The sequence below is a fragment of the Ambystoma mexicanum genome, chromosome 5q (assembly GCF_040938575.1).
Source record: "Ambystoma mexicanum isolate Mex_15411 chromosome 5q, UKY_AmexF1_1, whole genome shotgun sequence".
Classification (NCBI taxonomy): Eukaryota; Metazoa; Chordata; class Amphibia; order Caudata; family Ambystomatidae; genus Ambystoma; species Ambystoma mexicanum.
In genome coordinates, this window is record NC_090933.1 from 1011795772 (window position 1) to 1011810429 (window position 14658).

Consider the following 14658-nt stretch of genomic DNA (forward strand, 5'->3'; position numbering starts at 1 on the left):
TTTGTAAATTTGGTGTGAATCTGTCCATTTTTTTTTTTTTTAAATGGCCAAAAAGTAGGTAAAAAAAATTATTGATATATGGGTCCAGTCTGTGTACTGGCTTCCCGTATTCAGTCCGTGGTCACCCTCCTTGGTGAATAGGAGAGCGGTGTGATGTACGCGCTCGCTGACAGATTTTTTTAAATGGACACCATGTTGGTTTGCAAACAGCGCCCGTAGTCTGCAGACTTCGCGGTATTAACATAATTAAAAAAAAAACAACATTGCACTTGTCAAAATAATGAAACAATCTCTGGGGAGGTGAGGGGTGATGAGGATGGGATGGGATTTGGCCATAAAAAGCCAAACAACTGATGTTTTTTCTTCAACGAAGTCCACAAACAGTCCAGAAGTTCGGGGACAGCGATGTGATGTTCACAAACATGGCAGATGATATGATTTTGCATTTATCACGTGTTTCAAGGTGCGGCGAGGCAAGGGAAGATAAACAGAGGGAGGACAAAAGACAGCGATCTAACTAGGCCTAGTGACATTGAGATTGCACAAGTGCAGGGAAGGGGAGGGGAAAAGTGCTGGGGGAGGGAGAGGAGGGAGAGTGCAGTACAAAGGGTAAAAACAAAAATAGTGCAGCCAAGCAGGTAGCAAGTGCGCAGGTTCAGTGCAGACAGCGGTGTCAAATAAGTATAGATAAGGGGACTGTGGGGTTACAGATACAGACCCAAAGTGCAGTGGTTCCCAGGAGGCAGTGCGTGTGTGCAACTGGGCGGGCAGGGACCTGGGCCCGAACTCAGAAGGTTGCCAGGCGACCAATGCAGAATCAGACAGGAGATCAGCCGAGGGGAGAGGAAGAGAGAAGGCAGAAGCAAAGAGGAAGGTCTTCAGGTGCTTCCAGAACCAGAGATGGTTCTCCTTATGTTTCAGAGAGTCAGGGAGGCTGTTCTAGAGGGAGGTGCCAGCCGAAGAAAGAGATCTACCACCGACTTGTTTCTTGGAGAAGCGACTGAACTTCAAGGAGTTGGAGGTGGAGGAGCGAAGAGCTCCAATAGGAAAATATTTCCGAAGAGAGAGTTGGAGGTACTGCAGTCCCAGGCCCCAGAATGCCTTGTGGACAATGCAGAGGGTCTTGAACTTGATCCTTGCAGAGAGTGTGAGCCAATGGAGAGATTTCAGAACTGGAGAGATACGATCCCTGGGTTTGAGGCCAAGTACAAGTCTTGCAGTCCTGTTCTGAATGAGTTGTAGAGGGTGGCAGATTTAAAAGGAGGCTGTTGTAATAGTCCAGCCTAGAGAGAACCAGAGCCCTGGAGATCGTGAGCTTCTGGGGGAAGGTGAGGAAAGAAGAAATACCTCTGAGAAGGTGCAGTTGGTAGGTAGACTTCTTAGATATGTCAGAGAGATGAGGAGAGAAGGAGAGTGTGGAGTCAAAGATGACCCAGAGGTTCTTAGCCTCACAGGTGGGAGCAGGTAGAGGGCCAAGGGAGTCCAGCCAGAGAGTGACAGTAAAGGAAGGTGCAGGTGAACCAATGAGGAGGATCTTCATTGTGCTGGCATCAGGCAGAGATGATTGGTGGCACACCACTGCTGGATTGCGGACTGGATTTCCATGATGAGAGAGGGAGAAGAGATGGCAGAGGGGAGCTGAAAATGAGCTGAGTGTCATCCGCATAGCACTGGAACTTGCAGCAGAAAGTGGCAATGCTGTGGGTGAGAGGTACTGATTGAACAGCCAGGCAGAAAGGTTAGACCCCTGGTTAACACCACATGTAGAGAGAGAGAGAGAGAGAGACAGAGGAGAGGAAGGACCCAAGTTGGACCTGGGAGAGTCGGTCCGAGAGGAAAGAGGTCAGGTATGCCAGGGCCTGATTGGTGATACCCAGGTAATAATGCAGCCGGTTGAGCAGGATGGCATGGTTGACCATATCAAAAGTAGATGAGAGATTGAGTAAGATGAGGACAGAGGGGCAATTAGCATCATGGTTAGAGAGCAGTACTTCACGGATGTCAGGAGAGCAGTTTCTGTGCTTCTGGCTGCTCTGAACCAGACAGATGGTCATTGAAAGAACCAACAGATTCAGTGTGAAGATAAGGCTGGGAGATGAGCTTTTCAAAGAGTTTTCCCAGGAAAGGAGTGATGTAGATCGGGTGATGGTTAGCCAGATTGGAGGGGTTGGCTGAGGATTGAGAAAAGGGTGCACAAGAGATTGCTTCAGGGGGGGAAAGGAAGGTTACAGAGGTGAAAGAGTGATTACATAAGTCGGCCTGGTCCTTGATGGTTTTGGAAGAACAGGCAATAACCTGTAACAACGTACTTGGTCAAAGCCACTGTTGTTCACACACAAGTATTTTCATCCTTTGAACATTTAACCATCAAAGTAACAGCTGGTATTGATTTCTAAGCTTTAATTGTCTATTATCCACTGCATCATGATACCCGGTTCTCAGAACACTTTCTATGCCTTTGTGAAGAACTGCATTTGTTGTCAATTTAGAATATTATGTTAGGTTATTTTAATCTACTTCTTGATTATAAAGATGCTTTTCTTACTCTGAACTTTTAAACATACTTGGCTTTAGACCGCATTCTTCTGGCCGTACACACATAGAAGGACACTTTTTGAATTCAAGATGTCACCATTCTGGCTGTGTTCCGGTCAGATCACTCCTTAATCTCATTCTATTGCAAGATAGAAAGCTAACTGTCGCTATTAAAGAACCTGAAATAAAGTTGGCCGCTCGCAAAGTGCTTCAGCTACAAGGTAATTAGTCACACGCACTGTATGCGTTGCATCCTAGGTGAGATCTGAATGTATCACCAGAAATGTTACGTGTTTATTTTTATGAAAAGGTGTTATGGTGTATGAACTGTCTGTCCCTCATAACTCAACAAATCCGAAGTCTAAAAACCATTGTAATAATTGCTTTTTCAAGCCAAAACTTGTATAAAAAAAGTGGTTGTTCATGTCGGAAAACATATAGTATTTGTTATTCACAAAACACATGAATAATTACTTTTTCTGACAGATATACTCATAACAATGCTTCAGCTCAAAACATTGTAATATAGATTTACAGCACATTCTCTCATTGGTAAAATAGCTGAGGGGATTAAATGCACCTGTAGCACAGAACTGTGGAATTCACATGTGTCTTTTCTGAATGGGATAACTTGCATTTTCAAGGGTAATACAACGAGTACCAACAATGTGTTTTAAAATGTACATGTTTACGTGTCTCATAGTGATTCTGTTTTAATTTGCTATACAAATCCAGTGTAATTCTTCTCCAGTCTGCAAGAATGACAAATAAATCGCTGCATGTAATGTGCCAAAAGGTGCTCCATATTCAACTGTAGCAACATATGGAGGGAGCTCTGGGAGTGGCCTAATAGTAGGACTACATATGCAGGTAAAATAGGTTCTTGAGTTGAGTTGCAGAGATAGGTGTGGTCTGAAAGATATAGGTCCTAATCCCAAAAAAGCAAATATGACAGTTTCGTGGTGTACGTGTGGGGGAAACTGTGTAATCTGTAGGTCACGAGTATAAATGGCAGTGAGATAGCCCACTGCCAATATGTGCACACTGCATATATATGTGCATAGTCTACAGTATGTGTGCTCTAATGTCAGTAAAAGGGTTTAGAGCCTAATAAGTTACTTTAGAAATGCTCAAGACAACTGCAGGTCACAAGATCAAGTTCAGATTAGATAATACAACGGGCTAATGTACCCACTGTAGTCTGAAAATAGTTCTAATCCCAGACAGATATATTTAGGATTCTTGTGCCTGTGCAGGGATCTGAATAGATCACTTTCAGGTTTAAAGTACAAGTTCACCTGTCCCAAATCAACAAAATGAATATGTTGAATAAAGTAAGACAACTATTCAAAAGGACTTGGATACTGCAATAATGAGTACATTCTAAAAATGGAAGCTTGTAGCAGGATTTTTTTTTGCCAATAAAATTTCTATTTTCATAAAATACATGTAGCCTCCCACCACCCCAACATAGGAGAGTTGGAGGCATTGACATGTTGGTGTAAAGAAGTGGAATATGTGCCAGATCAGAATTGAAAGGCTTTGTTCATAACAGAGATTGAGTAAATGAAGCACATTTTTTTTAATTTGCCAAATTGTGGTCTGAAAATTGGGACTGTCCTTCTCAGTAAGGGACAGATGGGAAATATAAAATGAAGTTCATGAAGAATTGTCAGCCCTTTTCCGGCCCTATCTCCATACAACTATCAACTCACCTTTTGTTTTCTTCCTGGTATCCCTTCAGGTGTATAGGGTTCAGCTCTATTTAGCATCACTGATGCTGACTTACAGAGAAACAATTACAGCAGTAAAGGGGTTCATGTGTGCATTCACAAATATAAACTGTCCCATTAGAACCAGCAGTCAAAAGTTGGAGAAGGTCTAAAATTACCATTTAAAAATTGGGGTGGTTGGCAGCATATGTCACACAGCACCTCAATAAGCTTTACTTACGACAACAGGCAACCTAACCATTACTCAACAAAACGTCAGATGAACGTGTAAGGCAAAATTATAAGCAACACAAACATACATAATCTTCCCCGTGTTGCTTTAAAAGATCACCAGATGACGTATGTATAAGATCTACTCTCTCTGATGAGTACTGACACAAATGATCGGGTCAATGCATAGATGAATGGCCAGGCATATGCCAGAGTCTCACGGTGCCGTGTTATAGAAACAGTACTAAAGACATGTTCATAAACGAAACACTGAACTCAAAATATCAGTGTCTCCTTCTGAGACATATATCACTTTGGTTCACATTGAAGTGTCTCTTTCCTGCTGCTGAAGATCATGAAATGTGTGTTTCAGTTCAATCAAAAATAAAACGTGAGGGATATAAAAGTACTAGCCACAGTGGCACTTAGTTCAATATAAGTTGTGATGACTGACCTACACTTTCAAACCAATACTGCCTGCACGGAGAAGGTGTGGAAATAATCTCCATTCTCTTTCATCTCATAGCACCCTGTGTCAGTAGATCAAAGCCCCTCCAACATCTGGGCAGTTTGTCTCGGTAGTTCCAAATGCATTTCCTTTGCTAGTCATGCCTAGCACCAACACGCAATCTCGAACATAAAACGACAAATAACAAATGTTTTAATAATGCTCCTATTCACGTCAGACGCATTATGAGTATAGAGTTAAAGTTACTGCATGCGATACATATGGTTCATTCACATCATAGATGTATTTTATGTGTACCCCACACCATACATATCCAATGTAAATCCCACTCGTATCCAGGTGCTATTGAAAATACTCTGTAGTTTTAACTTTATCACCTCAGACAAAATGAGACCACATAATACCTCAATTTCCAGCAAATGGGATCTACACGCCAAGGTGAATACATCGGCGTATATGTAAACAACGTTATGTGCCTATTACTAAATTATGAACAATGACAATATACATGCATGGAGGCCAACAACAGACACTCTTTGCATTGATGTGTAGCCTGTGAGATAATGTAAGGCTGGGATTGCACTATTTAAGGTAAGATCTAAATAGATACATTATGTCTCCAGTTGCTCCAAACCGTGGCTGAATCTAACTATCTAAGCATCGTGTTGGAGCAAGTTGCTCACAACGGCCCGCCATCTTCCCTCGCTGCAACATTCGCATCCCCATCGGTCGTGCTCCATCACCCCTGCCCTGCCAGCACACACTTAACTCTCCATGCTGTTGTGCCTCGGCACCGCACCTCAGCATGCCTCACATCACCTCCCACACTGAATGACATGGAAATGGAAGAGGCACATAGCATGTAACCTAATCCTCCTTTCCATGGCAGCAATCATATGTGTACGTTGTATCTATGTATGAAATACCTTTTTGCAAGAACACTACATCTCATTATTTCATTAAAATGCATTGCTTTCAGCAACCCGGATAGAAACACAGTTTTATAATAACAGTACTAACACATTCTGCAGGCTTTACCGGTTGGTAACTGTGGCATGGACGGCATTAAGCTGGCTTGATCTCCAAGTCATTAACAGCATTAAAAGCCTGTGGAATATGTTACTGTACCTATATTAGAACATTGGACTATTGGCAGTTCCATTGCAAACAATGCAGTTGCAGAGAGCTGGAATGGCTACTAGAAGTCTTCTCACCCAATAACCCATTGTTCCTCTTTTTTCTTTCATTGTTTTAAACTGAACAGTCAACCCTCATTAGATGGAATGTTTAAATGACATCAATACCCCTGTCCCCAGGACATTACTAGAAAGTAATAACAAATGTCCCTCTTTAAATCAGTCTACGGGTTGTTCCCATCTGCTAATTTATAACCATGTTGATAAAGCTTCTGAATGTACCAGATTGTTGAGAATACCTCATTCTAAGACTACTGCGATCATGGAAATCATCCAACCCACCCACTAGGGCCGCAAACACAAGGTTTAAACTGTCAAAAGCTGGGGGCAGCAGCTTCACTGTCAAAGCTGCTCATTTCTGGAATTCCCTACAACCCCACCTGAGTGCCAACCAACCTTACCATCTCTTCAGACTGAACTTCATCAACTGGCTTAAAGATAATGACCATTAAAACACCACACAATCCTTTGATGTTTTTATACTTGCATTCTTCTACGCCATGCTATTAACTGAACTGTATCATATCCTTGTATCATATTTCTGTACACATGTAAATATGCAACCTTTAAGTTGTAAATACCCACGCACCCTGTTTTATATCACTGTATCATACCTATGTACTGTTGCAAACGTGTAACCTTGAAGCTTAAAAACGTTCTTGTACCATGCGCCCTAATACCTTCGGGTCTGGCGCTCATTATAAATAAATAAACAAACAAACTAACATGGATAGGACCCAATCTAAACTCCCTGCAACCGACCAGGCATGTGCTTATACTACCAACAGCCCTGTGCAATTGTATCTGCAACCAATTGTCAAGGATGTCCCATTTCGGCTTTGATACTATCAACAGCCCCTTACAAATCTTCGTTAATCTAAATATCAAAAGCTGTGTGCCTGTTAACCCCAGGAAATAAAGAATGCCCCCTTCCCCCACTTATTTGGGCACATACATGAATTCATGTGATTCTTCATTTATGCTTTTTTATCTTTTTTCTTTCTTTTTTTCTTTCTCAAGAAAGAAAAACAAATTTATGATAAATTTGAATTCAGGGATCGGGCCATAGTGGGTGTTCTAGGCCCATAAACCTCGAAAACGCGGTACGACGTTTAGTTCAGTATTCGAGGCCGATAACACTCTGCATGCAATCGGAATGGTCGCATACTTTTTGATTGTAATGTTTCTTTAACCATTTGTTATTCTACATTGGGTTACCAATTAACATGTTCACTCTGATGCAACATCTGAGTAATGTCTTGCCTTCTGTCTTGCTTTCTGATTTTTTTATCCAACGCCTAAACAACTTAGATCATCAGTTTTGCTAATTATTCTGTCACCTTTTTTAACATGCATTCATTGAAGGGTTCTCAGAATGCTTCACTTTCACATTCCAATATTCAAGGGATACTTTTCCATAAAACTAGCATACACATTTTATCATTTCCTTTATAATAATGTCTCTAACCTCCATGAACAGAATCGATTTTTAAAATCCTGTAATGAAAAGTGTCCCTATAACTGAGCTCTGTCTTTGTCTGCAACAATGCATGTAGAAGAAGCAAGATTTGTTCTCGGAATGGGAAGCAGTGCCTATTGTGTTTCTTTTTTGTCCGATATTTCCATTTTCATTAGGTGTGAGAATGAGAGTGACCTTTGTTTCAGGACGCAAAGCCATGGGAGCAGACAATGAAGGGAAGGGTTCGCTGAGATATAAAACCGTCAAATGGAATATCACACACCGCAGCACCAAGGTTATGTCAGTAGTTTCAGTGATATTGAAAAAGAAATACCTGTTTGAAATTCAAAGACAAACTAAATGGTACTCCAGGGCTTTAGTGTGGAGATATTAAGGATAGAATGGAAGGAGATTTATAGACCATTGGCTTGTGAAATCTTCACCTTCAGCAGTTTCACCTCAGTGCAAACTGTTCAGATCCAAGCTCATTCTGTGTACAGACGCCCTTTATCTTCCGTTTGGACCTTGCATTTCAACAGTGCCAGGTACTTCTGACTTCACAAGTTATTTGCTGCAATTATATCTTCCTCTTCTTTGTGGTATGTAAAATAAAACAGGATTGTTGCTTTGACTACATTTTAACAACATGTATCCCAGATCCTGTAATACGAATACAGGTTTACATTTGCAGTAATTCAACTCTTTTTTGACTGCATAGTACAACAATCACAATTGGATCCATAATGTAGAAAAGATAGGTGCCGGTGGACCGTGCCACATATTGCCTATGTTCATCACAGGCTCCGTTATGGACACCTGGGAATGTGTTTAGAGTGGGGGAAAAATGTCTTATACTGTAAACACTGGTCAGAGGGCTTACAGTACCTTTGTGGCGTAGGCAAGACTTGCAAATTCATGGATGATATATCTGCTGCATCACTCATTTGAAAGAAAACACTGAAGATACATGTAACAAAACTGATTTGGTTTTGTATTTAATTACGCACAATTTACAGGGAGTAGGAAGTGGTGAAAAGAGTTATTACATTACGAACAAAAAAATATTGGTTTTGAGAGAAGTACAAGGTATTGAAGGCCCTTCCAACCAGGTTTTCCATCTTCTCAAATCAATATTTCTTTTGCGGAGCAAACCGTGTGTTAGAGTCCTGCACTGTTAACTAGAGAATAGTGCCTTGTATAAACTGTTTGTGAAAAACTTGGAAGTTCCCTTTTACACGCACCTCAAGACTGCATGCATAAATACCTTTGGCAATTTAATTAACTCATTCTAGATGAGCTCCCTAAACCTCCCTCAATTTGATTGAAAACAGAAGGAAACAATTAAATATTTTTGAATAGTCCAATCACAGAGTCTCAAACTTCACTATGTTCAAATATTGTTCACTTAAGAATTGGAACGTGTGATACCATATTTCCAGAATTGAAACTGATGGTTAGAGAGAGAAAAAATTGTTTTCCATTTTCACACCCATGTTCATGGCATCAACCAATATAAAGAGAGTCAGTTGGAAAAGCGTTCAATGAAGCTTGATGCAGGACAGGGAACATTTCAACTGAAGTCTAAATATTGCTTATGTTCTTTTAAGTAGAGACTGGTCCACTGGATAGGCTGTCCCTTTATTGAACTATTGAAGGAAAAATACTTGATATTCTTTTGCTCAAGAAAGGCATGCAGAAAACTGTAACAGGCAAACGCTGAGTGAGGTGTCATGCTTTCTAGGCGAATGCTGAAAGTTTTCTTGGCACTGACAATTAAACTGAATTCTTAAAACTTTTCATTGCATGTACTGGATTAGGGCATGTAGCTCAAAGCAGGATGTGGTTTCTCCCACTTTAATAAATATATTCCTCGTTAAGTTAGTTAATGCCATTCATCACTAACTTTCCACATCCTGGTGACAGTGAGATAGGGATTGAATAAAGAAATAAATCATAACATGATATTAAAGAGTTTGCTTTCAAGACAAGATCACATTGCAATTGCTTCTAAAGTTGCCAACATGACTTTGATAATGCAGCTATGCAAAACTTTCCTCAACTAATAGCTGATGAAAAAGAGTCTGCACAGCCAATTGGCTATTGTGCTTCCACATGGAAGTTCAACCTCTTGAGGAGAGGAAACCTCTTAGGAAAAGCATCTTCACTCACACAATTGTTTCAGAGGACGACCTCCCTCTACACCATTGTATAATGGATGGGTATAATGCTCACCCAGAGTTGTATGGATTTTCTTGATATAAGCTCATTTATCAACACATTTTGGAAACTACTCACTAATCTGGTATTGGGTTAACTGGTGAACTGGCACAGACAGCCAATAGAATAGTGCAAAGCACACACCCTATTTTATATAACACCTGATGAAAAGGATCAGCTTTAATTTTTATTTGACCCTCACTTCAAGCAGAAAGGGACCATGTTTGTGAGTTAGAAAAAACATTGAATACTGTAGGCGCAAAATACAATAGCAGGAAGAGTATATTCGCTAAAGAAAATTGAAGCGTAATTTGGTGCATAATAACCCCAGTCCCCTTCCGAACTCTAGTCAATGCTTCATGTCAAAATTGTTTCATACCTGGTACAATTCCGCCCAGCAGTTTTTGCTGTGCGCTGCATAGAATGTTAGACATTTAGACATTTTCTATATGGTGAAATTAATGGGATTAGGCCGAAAACAGATTTTGTTGGGTTGTTCTTACTAACGATTTAATAATTTAACAAATATTTCCCAAAATATCCAGGCTGGGGCAGAGCGGGGTCCTTGGCAAACTTTTGCAAATTATCAGCCAAATCCATCATGCAAGTCAAAGGTTATTAGCAATTACATTTTTGGATTTCCCACGGAACTTGATACCCAACATAACTATAAATATATTCAGTGAGAAAAAAAAGAAATATGCCAATTATGGTATGCTATACAACCATAACTAGTGCTAACACCATGTACTGCTAACACTAACATGCATGACATCAAAGATGGCATCACAAATAGCATCATCAATGAAGACATCACATACAAACTTCACCAGAACATTTTGGGGATGTGGGCATACTATGTTCAAATATTGTTGTATATTTATAATCTTAACCTTGGCGTATATTCTTAGGTTTGTTTGCTTACGGTTTCGATTGAGGTCATGGCATACATATAGACAGACAATACATTTTGTATACATAATCATAAAACCATATCTTTGTGTCATTTTGTAGTGATAGTATTTGTTTTATTGTTATTACAGTTTTCCTGTATGTACCTCAGATTTGTTTGCTTTGTTTTATTGTTAGCAGTTAATTAAAGTTCACATTAGTGATGATTCGGATAGACTTGGAATTATCAATCTACCAGAGAAACATACCAAATTAAACTCCACTTCTATTGTCCAAGCTAGACCTATATGCTATATACATATATTATTAGTGTGCTATAGTAACAACAACATGTTAGTACATTTGTGTTTTACTGTGATGATATATGTGTTTTACTTGTGTGATATATGGACTACTTTATAAGAGAGTATTCGATCACCCTTCATATGTTCCTTGCAACACTCTGAATACAATCCTTTCTGGGGACATGCCATAAAAATAGATGTGTTATGTGATGTCTCAGTGATGTCATTGAAGGTCACTTTATCAAAGTTGTTTAACTGAATTTCATAGGTCTTTTAGGGAAACATAACCTGAACAGCCTTTTAACAAAGTTATTTCACTGAATTTCAATGGTTTTTATAAGTCAACATGTTTCATGATGTTACAGCACTGTATATACGTTATGAATTATTTCTCTTTTAACACAAATGAAATAACTATGAACCTCCTTTACAATAAAACATTATTCTGCCAGCTATGCAGCCATTCCAAATTATGCAGACTTTATTGTGCATCCATGGACGAACCTGGAAGCAGGTAGGAATTAACCCAAACCAAAAACACAGAGGACAACACAATGTTCATCTTTCTTTTTAACAGAAACAATATACATTGACCAACATTACAAACAATGACTGCATCTCAAATGTACATTTATACACACTTGTATGTTTCCAAATCTACAAAATGTTTTTTTTTTACACATTACACAGTATTATGGATTGTGCCACATACTAAATATAACTGTAGACTTTATGTAAACAATGTACTTAACACCTTTTAGGAACTGAAGTACAAGATCACAGCACAATAAAACAGACTCTCTGAACTTAGTAAGTAAACATGACCTCCCTTTTATTCTAAATATTTACCATGGGTAGTAAATACATTTATAATTATTGCTCAATAACTGAAAATAGTCTTTACATGTTTCTACAGAAATCGCAAGCACACTTGAAAAGCTGGAGGAGCACTTCTCAAAAGTTGAGATGAGCGATGAGCAATGTATTAATGATAAATACAGACTTATATATTAAAATACACTGAAATAATGCAAGTCGACAATCATTTATGAAATTCCATCTTTTTCATATGTCTTATTCTCCACAAAGACCAAGAAGGAAATATCAAGGACAATAATCATGAGAAGCAATTATAAATATTAATGAGGGACAAATAGTGTTGAAAGCAAAATTAATAATTTATGTACAGAAATGCCTGAATTAAGTTGCTGAACTAGCTAATTATGTAAACATCATGTAATCCATAATATTGATTTACATTGCCCCACAAGTACCTGAAAACAAAAATAAAATACAAAAACTGTACCACATTAGCCAGAGCATTGATACTATCTAAGCTGGATTACTGTAATGTACTCCCATTAGGTATCTCCAACTCTAATTTAGACAAATTACAACTAATGCAAAATAAAGCCCAGCGAGCGGCCCTAGGACTAAAAAAAACAGACCCTATCTCCAACATCAGGAGGGAACCACATTGGCTACCCATCAAGGCTAGAATTATCTTCAAATCATTATGTGTCACCCACAAATGTCTTGCTAAAAAAAAGCACCCATGTGTATTAATAACTCAATAAGAAAAAAAAGAACCCAATAGGACATTTAGATCTAATAAAGAATTGCTCCTGGTGGTCCCGCGCTTCACAAGTTCCAGAGCTCCCACTCACGGCCTCCAAACACTGGAATTCCCTCCCCCTAAACATCAAAAATGAAGATTCCTTCCAGTGCTTCAAAAAACGACTAAAACCCTGGCTATTTAATCAATTCTAGCCAGCTGACACCCAGTTAACACTTGGCAGTCAACCTCCACCCTAGCTAAAAGAGGCTGGCTATCTGAATATGTAAATAAGTAATTCTGACCTATGTAACTATGATTAATGTTATTTTATATGTAATCACTTGTATTATTGTATTACATGTGTATGTACTTCTAATGCTATTGTACTATAAAGATGCTTTCTGTAACTACGCCGCGACACCACAGGGTTTGGTCATACAATAAATGCAATAAATAAATAAAATACCTGTGACCACTTTCCTGAATAATCAGCCCAATCCTTGACAAAACATTTTTATAAGTCTTGTAATGACTTTCTATCCCCAATTCTCCCATTCATGAAAACTTGCAAAATCCAATTTCCCCTATTTTGTGCCCCATCTATTTTTTTAAAGAATATGAGTGTTAATATAACATGTAAATATAAGTCACACAAATATTTTTTTTGTAAATATTTAATGTGAATAGGCTAATATAATGCAACAACATAGGTCAAAATGTATGTTTTTGTAACACATAATGTTAACATCTTCAAACTATGATTATATGCCAATGACGTATTACATACGTTTTTCCATTCGTAAACGTTCCACCTAGTCAGTGGAGTGAACTACACACTTCTTACGTAGTTTCCAAACATCATTGTGTGGTCCTGGACACTATACCCCACACATGCTACGTAATAGGCCACGTTGTGCGTGGTAGTTCACAAATGTTGTCACGTGACCACTGAGGTCCCCTAAAGTAAATACCTTTCCTTACACATGAAGGACTAGTGTTTTCCAGAAAGTGCTATGTGATACACTATAGTGACAAGATAGTTGAGTACCCCAGGCATAACCGAATTGTATTTTACTCCTTTTCCAATAAATGCTACTAACACAACACATTCCAATCTATTCTACTGAAACTACCTGAACATTACCACATATACCAACAAACTTTCTTTTACAATTCCAGAAAACTAAGATTGACAAAAACAGCTACTGAACAAAGAAAACTCTTCATGTGCTACAAAGTCAGTATATTAATATAGCACATATGTCTCTCTAATTGAAATAACATAATGTCACTATGTATTAGACTAAACCGTTTTGTCCACTCAACAGTATTGTATTACACTCTTACTCATTCCATTGCAGCAGTCAATCCCATCTCAACATTGCTCCTTATTCAATAGACCAGCAATCACGCATTGCGTAACAACACAACTTTCTCTCATAAACCTTCTATACCTCAATTGCATTTCTTTATTCTTGCATAGCCCTGCCCTCAGCAACTCCTAATATCGAACCTAAACATGCCTATAGTCACTGCATTCCAAACTAACACACATTAACAAACATACACACTCTTCCTGACCCCTTTACCATTACACCCACACAACCCTAATATGTGTACAGTAACACTATTACAGCAACCCATGTTTCTCTCATCATAACATAATATTCCTACTTATTCTATAACAACACCACTCTCTTATCCAATATCACTGGTACTGTGCAACACATATTACTATGAACAATGTATCACCCATTCCCCATGGCATTCACATATTTATTTCATGCAACACCTCTCAATTTCAATGTTGTATTTAACGAAACCCACTACACCTATACGACCTCTCACTCTTACAATCTTCTCAACAACACCTATCATCCCACTACACAATCACAAATCAGTCATTTTAAACCCTCTACAATTATACCAACACACCCAACATCTTTATCCAAAACCACACGCATACAAATTCTGCAACTTTAAAATGAACACACACTTGTTTTCCAACAGACACAACAGACTGCCTACTAAACTACTAACTCAATAGAAAACAAAGAAAATATAGAGCAGATAAAAATAAAGACA

The 14658-nt window shown here is 38.8% G+C and overlaps 1 protein-coding gene across 5 annotated transcripts in view; it reads right to left on the minus strand.

Annotated features, from left to right (window-relative positions):
- Positions 1 to 14658, minus strand: part of CSMD3 (CUB and Sushi multiple domains 3) — a 3270409-nt gene that overhangs the window by 1321124 nt on the left and 1934627 nt on the right. The window lies entirely within an intron of this gene.